This window comes from Ixodes scapularis, unplaced genomic scaffold, assembly GCF_016920785.2.
Source record: "Ixodes scapularis isolate PalLabHiFi unplaced genomic scaffold, ASM1692078v2 PGA_scaffold0__279_contigs__length_252992795, whole genome shotgun sequence".
Lineage (NCBI taxonomy): Eukaryota > Metazoa > Arthropoda > Arachnida > Ixodida > Ixodidae > Ixodes > Ixodes scapularis.
In genome coordinates, this window is record NW_024609835.1 from 17,070,246 (window position 1) to 17,084,617 (window position 14,372).

The window sequence follows — 14,372 nt, forward strand, 5'->3', positions numbered from 1 at the left end:
ATAACATATAAAAACATCAGTTGATTTGAAAATGTCGACTAGCCATCCTTTGGTCGATCTTATCTGAAATCACCCATCAATGAAAACCTTCGCTGTTCTGAGAGTATCGCGAGGCAGAATATGAACCAGCTGACTTCTGCGGGTGATGCGCGAACAAACCTGGGTCTTACATATTATATGCCGACTCTTGTGTGGTCACTCTTGGTCGGAGAGCCCCGAATATGGGCATGCGCAGAGACATCGCTTTTTGGTTTCCTTGGGCAGGCGCAGTGCTCGATTCATAGCTGCCGTCGGCAAACGCACTCGTGTTTAAACGGTGAATTTCTCACGGAGCCATGGGTTTACTTAAAGGGGCAGAAGCGCACACGAAGAAATTACAGGGTGTTCGCGGGAATAAAAATTCGCGTTTTCCTCAACGCGATAATAATCTACACATGGCCGAAAACTCGTGGCTCTGAAACATGCTTCTCTTTCGAGAAATAAAAGCCTGCTTGGTTCCTCATTTCAGGGTCTACAAGATGTCGATTCAATACCAGCTCTCATGCACTCTATAACTGCTTATACTATATTCCATGTTGTTTTCCTCTTGAGACTGATTTTCCACTTAGGAGAGATTCCGAAGTCTCTTTCTATTTTGAGACTTCGACCCGTAAATAGAAGCATATTTTAGAGCTGCTCAAATAAGTGTCGCGAAGTAAATATTTCGCGATGTTAGAAGAAAGAGTTAATTTAATACCGAACGTATCCACAGCGCGTTCATTTAAGTCATCAAATCCCAATTTATGACTAAAATGTATCTTACGATTCAACGTGCCTCACGAAAACTGTAGAATATATCTAATGAACACTCGACCCTCGCTCCTGCGAGAGATTGGTACATTGTGCCGTGCACCTAGAGGTCTTTGATAGGCGTCACCATTTTCTATACAAGTGATCGGTCGACGAAATGCAAAAATAAATGACAGACGACACCAATTCCACAACGGCGATTGTTTCCCCTCTGCAGCTTATAGGGAATCGAATCGCGGAGCATCGATTCCGTTGCCGTAAGAGCCCGATTTATCCGAAGCCATCTTTATTTCCCGTGTATTTTTCTTTTGTTTTGTTTCTCTGTATGAGCGCGGGAAACGAACCACGTGAGGCTGCAGCATTTCGACAAAAACCCCGAGACTGGGTCTCGGGGTTTTCGTCGCCAGCTCGTTTGCGCCCTTACCTTTTGTTCAGGTTGCAGCACTCTTCAATCTTGGAAGTGCGTAGAGATCGTATGCAGAAGAAAACGAGTTTCTTTTTTTGGGGAAGGCAAAGTCTGGGGGAGATGGCCGAATTTCGGATAGCGCTGGGAGAAAAAAAGCAAACAGAAAAAAACGTGCTACATTTTTGTTTTTACTACCGTGGCACTTGCTGCGTGAGAGAAAAGCAGGGAGAGGCGATTGCGTGGAAAAAAGGGAACCATTTTGCCTTTTATGTTCTGCTAGAGCTGAGTTTGGTCACGGCATCGCCGCCGCCTTCCCCCAGTTTTCTTCTTGCTGCATCCCTTCAATTTCGTCCGTTTTTAAGTTATTTTTTAACCGGAGCAAGACAATCCGTGACGGGCGATTTTCTTTCCTTCGGTTCTCCTATTTTGGCAGAGGTCAATTAAAGCGCGTACCGCTATTCAAAATAAGAGAAACATTTTTTTTCTGTGGTCTGATTTGAAGTTGGGGAGGCTGAAGACGACACCCGCCAGGATCGATCGGGGCTTTGTAAGTCCCGCGCCGCTACACAATTGGGTAACCTTGTTTCCAGGAATTTGGACCTGGCGCAAATTTCCCGAGTACCTGAAGGAATAGAACATGAGAGCACTTTTTGTTTTCTTCTCCCTTTCTTTATTTGGAATTCTTACCGGTGTCGCCGGAAAGAGATGTCAGGTACAAAAAGCACTGTTGCCTGAGAGAATACCTGTCCACCAAACAGTTCTACTCTGTTCTAGTGTGACAGTCCACCAAACAAATCTACTATATTCACCCATTTCGCAATGGCAATAGTAAAATCCTGTAATCTGTAGGTAAGCTTTAATGTTCGCAGAATAGCTGGACGAAGCAGAGGAACATTGTAACAAAACCCCACAAAAATGAGCCTAACGGCTGGATTACAAAATTACGAACAATAAATATTAGGTATCTCTTTATCTCATACACATAATGCGAATGTAGTTCATTATATAATAAAGCGCACCAATTTTATTTGAGTTTATGAAATATAAAGCCTGCGCGAAGCAAAATGTAATGCGTACTGTAGTAGATATACTAGGATATATCCAAGGGTTCCTTCATTCATGCCGTTCATGTTCAATGTTTTGTACTCGCTCCTAAAACGTATCCTGCAAGGATAAAAATATAAATGATTAAATTAGCCAAATTTATTTGGAGTTGAGGAGTAAACTCCTGGGGGTACTTCAAATGTCGGATGATGGTGCGCCCTAAGGTATTTTACAAAAAATACCTTAGCGCCTGAATTCTCGCACCTCAGAGCATAAAAGGGCGATGAAAATTAATCCATCAAATCCCGAAATAAAAAAAAAAAAATTACAGACGAATGTTACAACTGTGAACCAGAGTGGGAAATCACTGATATCTTATATGCATAGAAAGAAAGCAGTTGAGTGTGCTAAGGAAAAGAACGCGTATTATAATCTCTGGAGATTGTGTCAGTGAACCTTTCTTGTCGCTTTACGGGAGCGAAATGTTTTCTGAGTTTGTGCCTATCTGCTAATGCTAATTTGCTGATTACAGTGTTTGACCTTGCCACATGTTGGTACATTTCTTTGGTATGGGTTTATTCTTTTGTGTCTTTTCTTCGTGCTCTTTCTTTTGTGTTTTGGCTTTCTTGTGCGGTCTTTCCGTATCGGTTGGAGGTTACGGTACACAGTGTGGTTTGGGAGAGCAGGTGTTCTGAATCCGTCAAGGAGGTGTGGACGTATATATAAAGCGATCTTTGTTGAATATACTTCAAAGCTGCGTTTGAGACTTCGTTGATCTGCCGGCGTTTAGTATTCCTCCGTCTTGGGTTTACACGGAGGTATTCCGCATCTTTAAGGTAACACACAGGGATGCATATACACACGCACGCGCGCGCATAAGCATCCACACACACAGAAACACACTCACACGCGCGCGTGCATTGCATTGCATTACAAGATAAACAAGCGATGTGACTTCGCTCTAAGCTTGCATTGTTCTTTAGCTTCTGGCACTATGCGTAGAGCACTCTAGGCCTCTTCACCGATTGTTATGTCCTTGAAGAGCAAGATAAGAGACGTTTTTTTTTTACGCACACGGATATAGTTTAGAACACGTACATGAATAGCAATTACGCCCGAGCTACGCCCGAGCCGCGAAGAATAAAGTATTTTTTTTATTTTTTTTTATTACTGTCAGGCGTTCTTGCAGCAATGCCATAAAAATGGGCGATAGTTATTCAGCCGGTGGTCTCAGCACTGTGTTCGGACGCCTCGCCGAGAAGCGGACCCGGGCGGCGAATGCCTTGTGTGCCACCTCAGCCAACACAAACTCGAAGACAAGGCCTGCACATGACGTCATCGTTAGTGGATCGCCAGCGGCAAACACACCGAAGCCCGACGAGAGCAAAGCGGCTGACGCGTCCGTCTTGGCGTCGCCGCCTGCTAATTAACGTCGCATTCGTTGTCAGACGCTACAAGACGTCCCGGCGGCGATGTTGACTCTTCCTAGGCGGCGCTGCGTGTACATCCACTAGAGTTGACGTCTTGGAGCGGAGAGGGGGGAAGGGGTTGGGTTTCGCACTTTAACTTTTATGTGGTTACCTCACTCGCGTGCCAGCTGACGGCGCGCGCAGTTTAAAAGTTTCGCGAGCAAGATCAAAGAGGAGGGTGCTCACCCAACATGCATAAGCACCCCAGTGGAAGAACATCTGGGGCCTGCATCTAGGAATACAGTGAAACCTAGGGAGGGCTGCTTGCGTCCCGACTTCACCCGTCAACGAGGGAAGGGATCGGCTTCCCTCCTCGCCGGTGACCTCAAGGGGAGAAGCTGACCTCCTCGAGAAATCCTTAAGCCGCTGTTACGCTGCCTATCCATCATAAAAAGCATGGCAGTTCGACGATGGAGCCATAGAGTGCCCGGTCGCAGATTTGGAGCGCGAGGATCTGATAGCAGAGGCCATTTCGCGGGGAACATGGACGTCAGCGCACAGCTTTTGCAGCGGCGAGGATCCGAAACGTGTTTCTCGAACCCGACGAGAAAAGAAACGGTAGCACGAGGAACGCGATGAGCACGAGCGGACATTTTATGGCTCGGAAGAAGTGTGTTTCGGCGTCTCGCCGCATCGGGGCGCCCGTCACGTGGCTCTCCTCTCACCCGTTGTCTGCCGTTCTACCTTTTCCATTTCGGCAGCCGCGTCTCGTGGCGATCTGCCAGGCTTCGCCAGTATAGAGGAGTCTATGATCAAACGAAAGACACGGCCTTCGCTGCAGACGGGATAATCTGCGGATTCGCCTCAAGCCTGTTCCAAGCATGTTTGCTCCATGCATTCTTGGAATATGTATGCGGACTGCGGTTGTATAAGCAATGGTACCGTCATAGTAAAAGCCTCAGACAACATATGCAGACCGACTTTTTTTGTACGATGTACTAGAAGTGTGACCGCTGCTTTAGCTGGCCGTTTTATTTCTCTATGCGGTTTGTACTCAACCATGTACCTTGGAGCACCATTTGGCACCTTTGTTTCAAGCTAGACTTTGTACACTGTATGCAATGTTCTCGTGTCTTCAACGAAGATAGCCACCGGGACTTGTCATCCGCGTCTACTTCGATTAGAACTCCAGGGGAAGTATCTCACTTTCAGTTTGAACGATTAAATCTGATTATAAGCTCTTCCCATTATTAAAACATCTAAAAATTTAGTTTTTGTTTACTCACGTTCGTTTTTGCAGAAAAGTAAATTTATATTCGTGTTTCTTATGAGTACGGTAGGATCGAGTTATGCAAAAATAGTCTGAAACCATGGAGACGTCTTAAAAGAAAGAAATACACCGACTTAACGCAACATAAAAAAAAAAAATCAAACCCTTTGTTTCTTTATGCGAGAGTCATCATCAGTCGTTCAAGCGTTCGCCATTTCGAATCGACGAAGTGTTCAATAACGTTCTTTCAAAAACATGGAGATGCTACCTGCGGCCGTAATAGAGCACAAAGCTGAGGAATTAAACTTCGTAAGAATTTCGGCGATTGTTACAAGCGTCGCAATTCAGTTAAAGGATACTGGAGGGCCTTAAAACTATATAAAAACAATACTACACTCTAAAAAAAGTCCGTGCGTATACTTTTTCGCACAACACTCGGAGAGCCAATCACAGCAACCTACGGAGGCAGCTCAGCGAATGACGGTGCGGAAACATATGTTTAGACCAAAAAACGCAGTCTGAGTTGTGGCATTAAGCAATGCAAAACGTCACGCTTTCATTGCTTAATGTCACAACTCTGACTTTGCTCTTTGGTCTAAACATATGTTTCGGCATCGTCATTCGCTGAGCTGCCTCCGTAAGGTGCGCTGATTGGCTCTCCGAGTGTTGTGCGGAAAAGCAGATGCACGGGCTTTTTTTAGAGTGTACCTAGAAGGCAAGGAACGTCATTACTAATGGATCCATGCAACACCCTCTAGATTTCGTCAGCATCGCTGCCTGTAAGTCTTGCAGCGTCTCGCAACAAGTGTGACGCTAGCACACGCCGACGTTGAGCATCCACTAACGATGACGTCATGAGCGGGCCTTGTTGTCTAGGTGGTATTCGTAAACGTTTCCGTTTGACCCCGCACTTCCATTGTAGTTGCTGTAAGAGAGATTCACTAGTGCACACCGATGTGGTGGAAGCACGCCGCACGATAGGTGGCGCCAGCAGGGTTAACACTTTGCGAACCCAACCGTCGCATGTATCGCATGACCTTCAGTCACGTTGAAGCGAGCTAGTGCTTGACCCTTCTTTATGAATTCAGTCTGCTCTTTTCGCGCTAATACAAGAGTTGTGCACACTTCAACGACGGGGGAGTTCACGCAACAGAAGTTGCAACAGCTGCTGAACTTAAAACGGTTAATGAAAGACTCACGCTGTAAAACAAAAACGGTGGTGGTGGTTTTCTCAAGGTTGCTCTCATATTGCAAGAAATTCACGCGATCCGGTTGTTTGTCTTGGACAAAAAGAAGAAAAAAAAAAAAAGCTTCATGAAGCCGCGTTTTTTTAGCTCGCTTTATTATTTTATTTTCAAGCTTATATAAATTTCAAGAAGCTTGCTACTCCTATCTTGCGTTCTAAAGAAAAAAAAAAAAAGACCAAGCTCCTTAGCCATGGCCGGGACGAGCGGCATTTTTTATGAGTCTGCACTCTAAAAAAAGCCCGTGCTCTTCTTTCCCGCAGAACACGCGAACAGCCAATCACTGCTGTTTGCGGAATCGGCTCAGCGAACGACAATGCCGAAACATATGTTTAGACCAAAAAGCGAAGTCTGCGATGTAGCATCAAGCAATGCAAGCGTGGCGTTTTGCATTGCTTAATGCTACATCGCAGACATCGCTTTTTTTTGCCTTAACATTTGTTTCGGCATTGTTGTTCGCTGAATCAAATCCGCAAACAGCAGTGATTGGCTCTTCGCGTGTTCTGCGGGAAAGAAGACGCACAGGTTTTTTTAGAGTGTGAAGCCTCCTTCGAAAGATGATATTAAAGGACGTGCATTTTTCAACTATATCATGACTGATTAAAACCGATGGACATATCACATTTTCGCGCATGTCATATGTCCATTGCCATTCATCCAAACCTTTCTGGCAGCCAGGCCGCCAGAAAGGTATGGGACGCTGCCAGGCCTTACTTATTCTTCTCGCTAAGTCTAGACAAGTCCTTACGACCGCTGGGTGTCAGAGATTCAAAGGGGCTATGACGAAGATGAATGCGTGCAATGCAAGTGAACTCTGTCTTTATTGTCATGCAGTGCTGAGATGCACTACTTCGTCAGCGAGGCAGTCGAAATCAGAATCATGCCATGATCCTCTCCATGGCCAAAGAAGTCCCATAATGGAGCGCACTCAGTGTTGCATGCCGGGATTTTTGGAATTCGTTCATTGAACCCAGGATGCTTGGGTTGTGTACCGCGAGCTTTCACTCCACGTGCTCCAAGCCGGTGTGGGCGAGCCCACTCGGCCACCGGGCAGATCTTTCTGTTCCACGGAATTGTACCAATCTTTGATATCTAAAGTTAAAACACTGCAAGGATTCCCATGAGAAGGCATTAACAACTGACTCAACCGCTCAGAGTTCCTTGAAGGGTGACTCCGGTGAAAAGGCGAGCCACAATAAATTATTGATATCGATTTACGGAGATTAAATTCGCAACTTGTTAGCACGGAGGTTCGCACGAGTTGGTTGCCCATGATGCACAAGGGGAACAGCGCACCCGCAAAACAGTCATTCAAGTCCAAGCACACCAAAGAAAACAGACACTTAAGCGCTGACTAAGTACTCTGTAGTATTCATAATACAAAAAGAAGACGAAGACAAAGGTGTAAATATACCAGAGATTTGTTAGTTAGCGCTGCAAAAGTGTCTCCGTCTTCTTTTGTACGTAAATTCGCAACTTTCACGATCTATTAGCGGCAAGATGTTTTGGTTGTGCCCTCGTATGGTTACCTTTCGTGACGTCATTACCTTGCGAACAAGTTCGATGGTGTTTGTAATGAGCATGGTGGAAGCTCGAAATCATAGCGCTCTAAAACCAACATTGCCAACACCGTGAAGTTCTTACATTTCACTTATTTCTTTCGATGCGAAATCTATCGCTCAACACGAGCTTGCTCATCGTGAGCCTACGATAAGCTACGACAGCGCTTCTGCAACGTTTATTAAATAGCCTCAAGATTGTAGTTCTCATAAAGTACGTGGGGGCTCGTTCTGAGCCTTCGCTGAGCCTGCGTTCATCCTGGCGAATTTTCTTTTTAGGCGGCGGTGTATGATCTTTGACATCTACGAAGAAAAGCAGTAAATCAGCCGTAGCATCTTATTTGACTTATCGGAAATGCTGCTGCGACTGGGCCAGTCGTACGTTTTACTTTTACTGAACCGTGGTACGACCCTTGCATCACACGATGGCCATGCAGCCGATCACCAGGGTTGCCATCATTCTTGTGCCGGTAATTTCGGTGTCTCCGCAGACCCTCGAAACAAAACCTTCAGAAAAAAATATCAACAAAAATATACGAAGCAGTGAAAAAAAAAAATAATTTCCTAATTCAGGCACACTGTCTTTACTAAAAACAGTCATAAGCCTAAAATTGAGGAAATGCACCGGAGTTACTCTTTGATTCACTGCGCCATAATAATTGAGCTTGCTGCAGATTCAGCTTAGCCAATGAGTAAGGCAAACAGCATCGAGGCTTATTTTTATTGGCCATGCCCCCTCACTATCAAAAACACGTCCACCTTTTTTTTCTGTTTTACGGGAGGTGGTTGCATTTTTATTAGGAACTTTTCGTTCATCGTTCCGATACCTCCTGTAACGACACCCGATAACGGTACGACGCATGCGCACAGGCGTCGGCATACTACTGATTATCGTTATCAAAGTAATCGCAACGATCTACCATAACTCCCTATTGGCTGAACTAGTCTAAAGGAAGACGAACGCTCAGTGTTTCAAGTACATCTCGCGACGCAGCTTTTGGGCTTTCTAAGTTTTTCTCCTCCGTCGTCCCCTAATGCCCCATCGGATGGCCGATACCTCACGGTTACATTCCAGAGACAACTTTCAGCTTTAGTCTCCTTTTCTCTCTCCATCTCTCTCACTTTCTTTTTCTCGGCTAGCGTTCCCTGAAACCCTCGAGGGCACCCTTTGCAACACACACGCTGCTCCGGGGACGAGACCATCCGAAAGTCCCGAATTGGCGAGACACAAACTGAAATACCACCGCGCAGGCGGACATCCGAGAGATGTCTCAATACCGGTCGCGTCCGGTACAGTGGCATGTTGCAAGAGCCCTAGGAAAAGAACAGAAAGGACCGGAACAGTATATGTGATCCAATGTCCGGCGGCATGGCAGTGCCCAGCGCACTGCCGAGGGAAGCCGCGGGGGAGGGGGGAAGGGGGGCGGCTGCAGCGAGGCAGCGCGGTGGCGGCAGCGTCCCCGAGCGCGGTGTGCCCTCCTGGCTTTTGTTTTTGTCTCGCCAATGTCGTTTGTCAGCGAGGCCAGAATGGACGTCGTCCTCCGAGCGGACCGCGTACTCCCGCATGGAAGAGCGAGCGACGCTTATTTGTGCTCGACGCGAACCAGTAACAAGCGGCGGTAATTAACTCAGCGTCGTTTGTTATGTCCGCAGCGGAACCTTTTATTCCTTTTTTTTTTGTGTGTGCACGTGTGTGTGTGGGGGGGGGGGGGGGGGGGGGCTCGCATAAGGGACCGTGGTATGTCGTTAAAGCCATGCCGCTTCTTGTTCGTAATGCTCGACGAACCAAAAACAAAACGAAGGCGTCCGGTACGAGATGTAACAATTAGGCTTGGGGATCCGAGGGTGCTGTTCTGGAACACGCGCGGGGCTATACCGTGTGGGAGACGTACCCGCTCTGCTGGTGCCAGTCAGCGATCCTGCAACTAAGGATTATAAAATGTTTCCGAGTCGTAACTTTTGCGAACGGCATAACGGGAAGCGTGACTCAGGGTCAGGTCGGCCGAGGAAGGACAGTGAGTTAAAGGAACAATGAAGACGATTTTATTTAATTTTTTTTTAAATGGTGTTTTAATGCTTCTTGGGAACATAGCATGCTGCCCAATTTTTTGTAGACATTTATGACGCGTATTTATGTGCCGACGAAAGAAGTAAAGAAACCGAAACTGAACCATCTCCAGTCTCGTTTCTGGGCCTCCAAAAACGGAGGTGACGTAGGGAGTGACGTCAAGTGTGAATAGTCGGTATCGGTAGTATTTAGGAGATCGAGACTCTGGTTACCGCGGTGGGTTATAGCAGCGCGGTGGCGCGGTCGTTGCGCCGACTCTGTCAACATGAACGAATGCCGCTCTCGCGAGCGAGTTCGAGCTTCCGTTCAGTGACCGAACACCAACGGAACGGGAGTACGTGTGTGGCGGCCACTGCCATTACCCGACGGAGACCGCCCAGCCGGCAACGAGCGGCCTGCATGCCGAAGGACGGACGCGGGGGAGATGCCGAAGGGAAAGCGGCAGCGATCCCGCCGTTCCGGGATCCGGTTCCTCCGCGGACGTCCTCTTTTTGTCGTCAAAGAACACGAACAGCTACCCACACGTGAAAACTAGCGTCGCCCGAACGAATACGGGTCTTAAGTCGACCGTTAGAACAGCCATCTACAGCTACCATTTTGCAAAATCTTTCGAGTACCGTGTTCTTTTTTAATTTTATTTTGTTGGCCCATAGTTGCTCGTTGCCGTTTTCGCGTCCAGCGTAGCAAAGAAAAAACAATGATGCTGCTTTATTTATGGTTTAGTAATCATTTCCGATCCGATTTATACTTTTGATGGTTATTCAAGCGGAAATTAGAACAGTATTTCTAAAAATCGCTAACTAAAACGTGACCGAGGGCACGTCTCTCGTTTCGACCAATCGCTGACGCGTCTCTTGTGACGTCGCGCTCCTTGGCCCCGCATCGGTCACGTGAGCTCCGCTTCTCCTGGCTTCTCCCGCAACTCTCGGGGCGTCGCCCTAGTCGATCCCGGTACGATTATTACCGCGTCTGATTAATTGATTTGCGCGGCACACAAGCGCCGGTTTCGGCTGAAATTTGGGCAACGTGGCCTGAGACGTGCCTGGAACCCAGTTCAATCTCCAAAAAGAACTCCGAAATTGCCTTCATTGTACCTTTAAAGGGTCAGACGCCTCAGCCTTCAAGCATAAAAAAAACCCTCGTTATTTTTTTTTTCTCCCGGGGAAAGGGGGGGGGGGGGGAGAAATGAAATGTGCGGCCTATTGTTTTGGGGCACCGTCGCTCGAACGAACAGGAGGGCAACCGCGGGCTGCAAAATGCAAGGTTCAGTTTTCGGCTTATATATATAAGAGAGGAGCGTGTAAAAAGGGGTCTTACTTTCAAGTTTTAGCTCCTTCAATTAATAATAAAACCGAGGAGAACCGTTCAGGTTAACGTATCCGTCTTACTTATCTGGAGTTCTTTTTTGAACCTTTAATGTTCAAACTCTACACCTTTACCACAAGGGCGCAGCCATCTTGTGGTAAAGGTGTTTTGATCTCTCCACGCCACTGGAATGTTTTCATAAAAAATGCGTGATTGTCACAGAATCTTGTTTTGCCTGAGGTATTCGTTGTCGCATATTCCAGGTTGAAATGTTAATTATTTTTTAGTCCCGTATACCAAATAGGGAACCCACGGGACTCGGAACGAAAGGAAACGAAAGGCGTTTTATAGACACTCTCAGGCAGCTGTGCATGGGCGCCGCCATAGCCGACCTTCAGCTTGTGTTTCCTCTTATTCCGTTCGCTTCACTTCATCATTACCACAGCAGGACAGGTTACTGCCGTTTTAGGTGCTACTCTGTCCTTCTTAACACCATAGCCCTTTGTTGAGGCTCGTAAACGCCCGCTTCAGTGGCTCGGCATCTTTGTAAGACAGGAGAAGGTCGGCAATAGCGGTTCAATCTGGCGCGTGTTTAAAGCGTCTGTATAACTGACAAAGTGAGAGCTGCAGGGAGGAGCTTCAGTAGTCCGCCTCCAGCGCGAACATCCTGCCATCAACAACACTCCGCTGCCTCGTGCACATCGAGCGCGCCCGCGCTGCCGAAGCACGGCTGAAGGCATAGATCGCATGCTGGAGGGCGGCCGTTCGAAAGACACGCGTCCTGCCGCTCTCGAGCTGCCCCTGACTGCACGCGACGCGCGTGGAAACTCCAGGGCCGGCTTTCTAGAATCAACGTCTAAAATAAAACTGTTAAAAAAAAAGCTACTGCCGAAGCTTACACGAGCTAAGTGGCACGTGAAGTCAAATCTTAGGCGCTCGCGCTCCCCAGGCTTAACGTAGGCTTTCTTTCACACAGACTAAGCTAAGACGCTGATTCCATCAAGCCGGCCAAGATTTTTAGTTTTACAAACTAAATCGCTCCTTTACAGCGATTAGCCGGTGTTGCCGTATACCTCCAGGACAAAGCTACGATGTACACAGTGAGTTCCCAATATAAGACAACGGTGTTTTTCTGCCCGGGTAATTAAACTATTCATCGCAGAAAGCTCGATCGTTGTGAGAATGTGAGGCCAGCGGCTGGGATAGAACGCATAATTTTAAGACCATCACGTTACCTGGATCAAAATATAATCGAGAAACACGAAATTTCTCTCAGCAGACGTCCACTTAAGCCTAATATCGTCACAACAAGAAATAACACTTGGGTGCCTGTAGCATCTTTTTCAGTGAAAAACAACTTCTCAAAAAGGAAAAAAACAATATCTTAATTGTTGCTGACACGTTTTTTTGTTTTTTTTTTTTAATTTAAAATAGATGCTACAGTCGCCCACAGTTTCCTTACTTTTTTGATGAAATTAGGGTTAGGTGGACGTCGGCCCATTAAGAAATTTCGTTTTTCTCAAATTTCATTTGGTCCAGGTCGTGTTTTGACACTTGCGCGATTTCTATCTCAAACGCTAGCGTAACATTGCCGCGAATTTCGAGCTTTTTGCGGTGCATAGTTGATTTACCCGGGTCTAAAGATACGATTATGTTTTCTCAGGAACTTCCTGTAGATGCGTAAACAATCACAAGGACCAATTTGTTGATTTTATTTTTATTTTTGACCTTGGAAAGCTTTCTGAATCCTACACAACGCGTCTGCGGTTCCATGTAGTGGCACTTTCAGTCCCAATACACGAATTGAATTGGATAACCTTCAGGAGGAAACATCGCCTTTGGCTCCATGCGTCATCGCTGAATGACTCAGAACGCTTTACTTTCTTGTGTACTCCGGCCTCGGTGGTTGATATTGTTTCGCTCTAATCCATGCTTTATCAGATTCTTCCGTTTGCTCCTTTTGATTAATTGGATGTTTATGTTTTTTTTATCCGGACAGCTTTGTCGCTCTTTTGCAATTGTTATTTATCAAGAAAAAACACTTAGGCGCCCCCACCGAAGCTATTTTTCAATACGACCCCTAATGCGGCTCGATGATTGAGTACAAACACTGCGACAAGGCCTTGACCTTTTTTGCTAAAACTGCTTTACCATTGAAGCAGGTTACCAATCTTATTTGTTATCCAGTCGTCATATACATTCAGGGAGTTCTGAGAGTGTATCAGTGCTTTAAGATTTCTTACTTCTTCTCATCGTGTCTCTTAGATATATTCACATCAACGTTATACTAAAATACTCAGTTCGGAAACTCGCCGTCGAAACGTGGGCCACTGGTGTTCACCGAGACCGAGCTAAATACGACAACAGCGCCACTCTTTATCATCTGTCTGTACTGTGGTCACCTTCAGCTTTGATGAAGTATGTTTTTGCGTAAAAACAAACGGAAAAGACTCTTTTTGTGTGAAACGTATTGGAGTTTAGTACAAAATGAGGGGCGCGCGATGTTTTTAAAATTTTTAGATTGCAAGGTTTTCTGAACAATTAATATTGTTTTTATACAACCATGCCTCAGCGGTGCTTTCGGGTAGCGCGTCCGGACCTAGGTGCATTTTAACTTGGGTAGTAAGACGCGGTGCGTCCGCTGGGGAGACGGTGGTGACGCCCCTGTAACCTCTTCCGCTGTATCTGTTTCGGCGCCAAAAATGGCCGATTAAAGCCAAAATAGACGTCACGTGCAGTGCCTCGAGTGGCTGCTGCAAGAAAAATGGCGGCGTTGTACATGTTCGCCATTAGTTCGGTTCTCGAGGACAGATCGGGGCCCCTTTTTCAGAGCAATCTCTATGGCAGTATCCCAACCGAGTGGTTTAGTAACGTTGATTCACATGTTTTACACGAATAGAACGGAAAAGCGATTCTTTTTCCACGACAAGAAAACGGTTTGATCAAGTCGCTGCTATCACCCAACGACAATTTCGTTAAAAGCAGAACCGAGAGAAGGAACGCGATGATGACACACGAGCATGTAATAAAACAAGAACAACAGCACAAAGAGAAAACAAAATGCAGCATTGACATCAATCGTCTTACTGTTCCTCTCCAACATAATCTGTATTAGAACAATATTTTCATAGCGAAAACAAATATAACTCTCGAAGGTGGGGATTGGGGGAGGGGGGTGAGGGTTTGGTTATTAGCCTGCCGTATCTTAGTCCCAGGGCTTATTTTAGTGAAGGTTGTTGACAAAGATGGATATGGAAGCAAATTTGAACAAAATACAA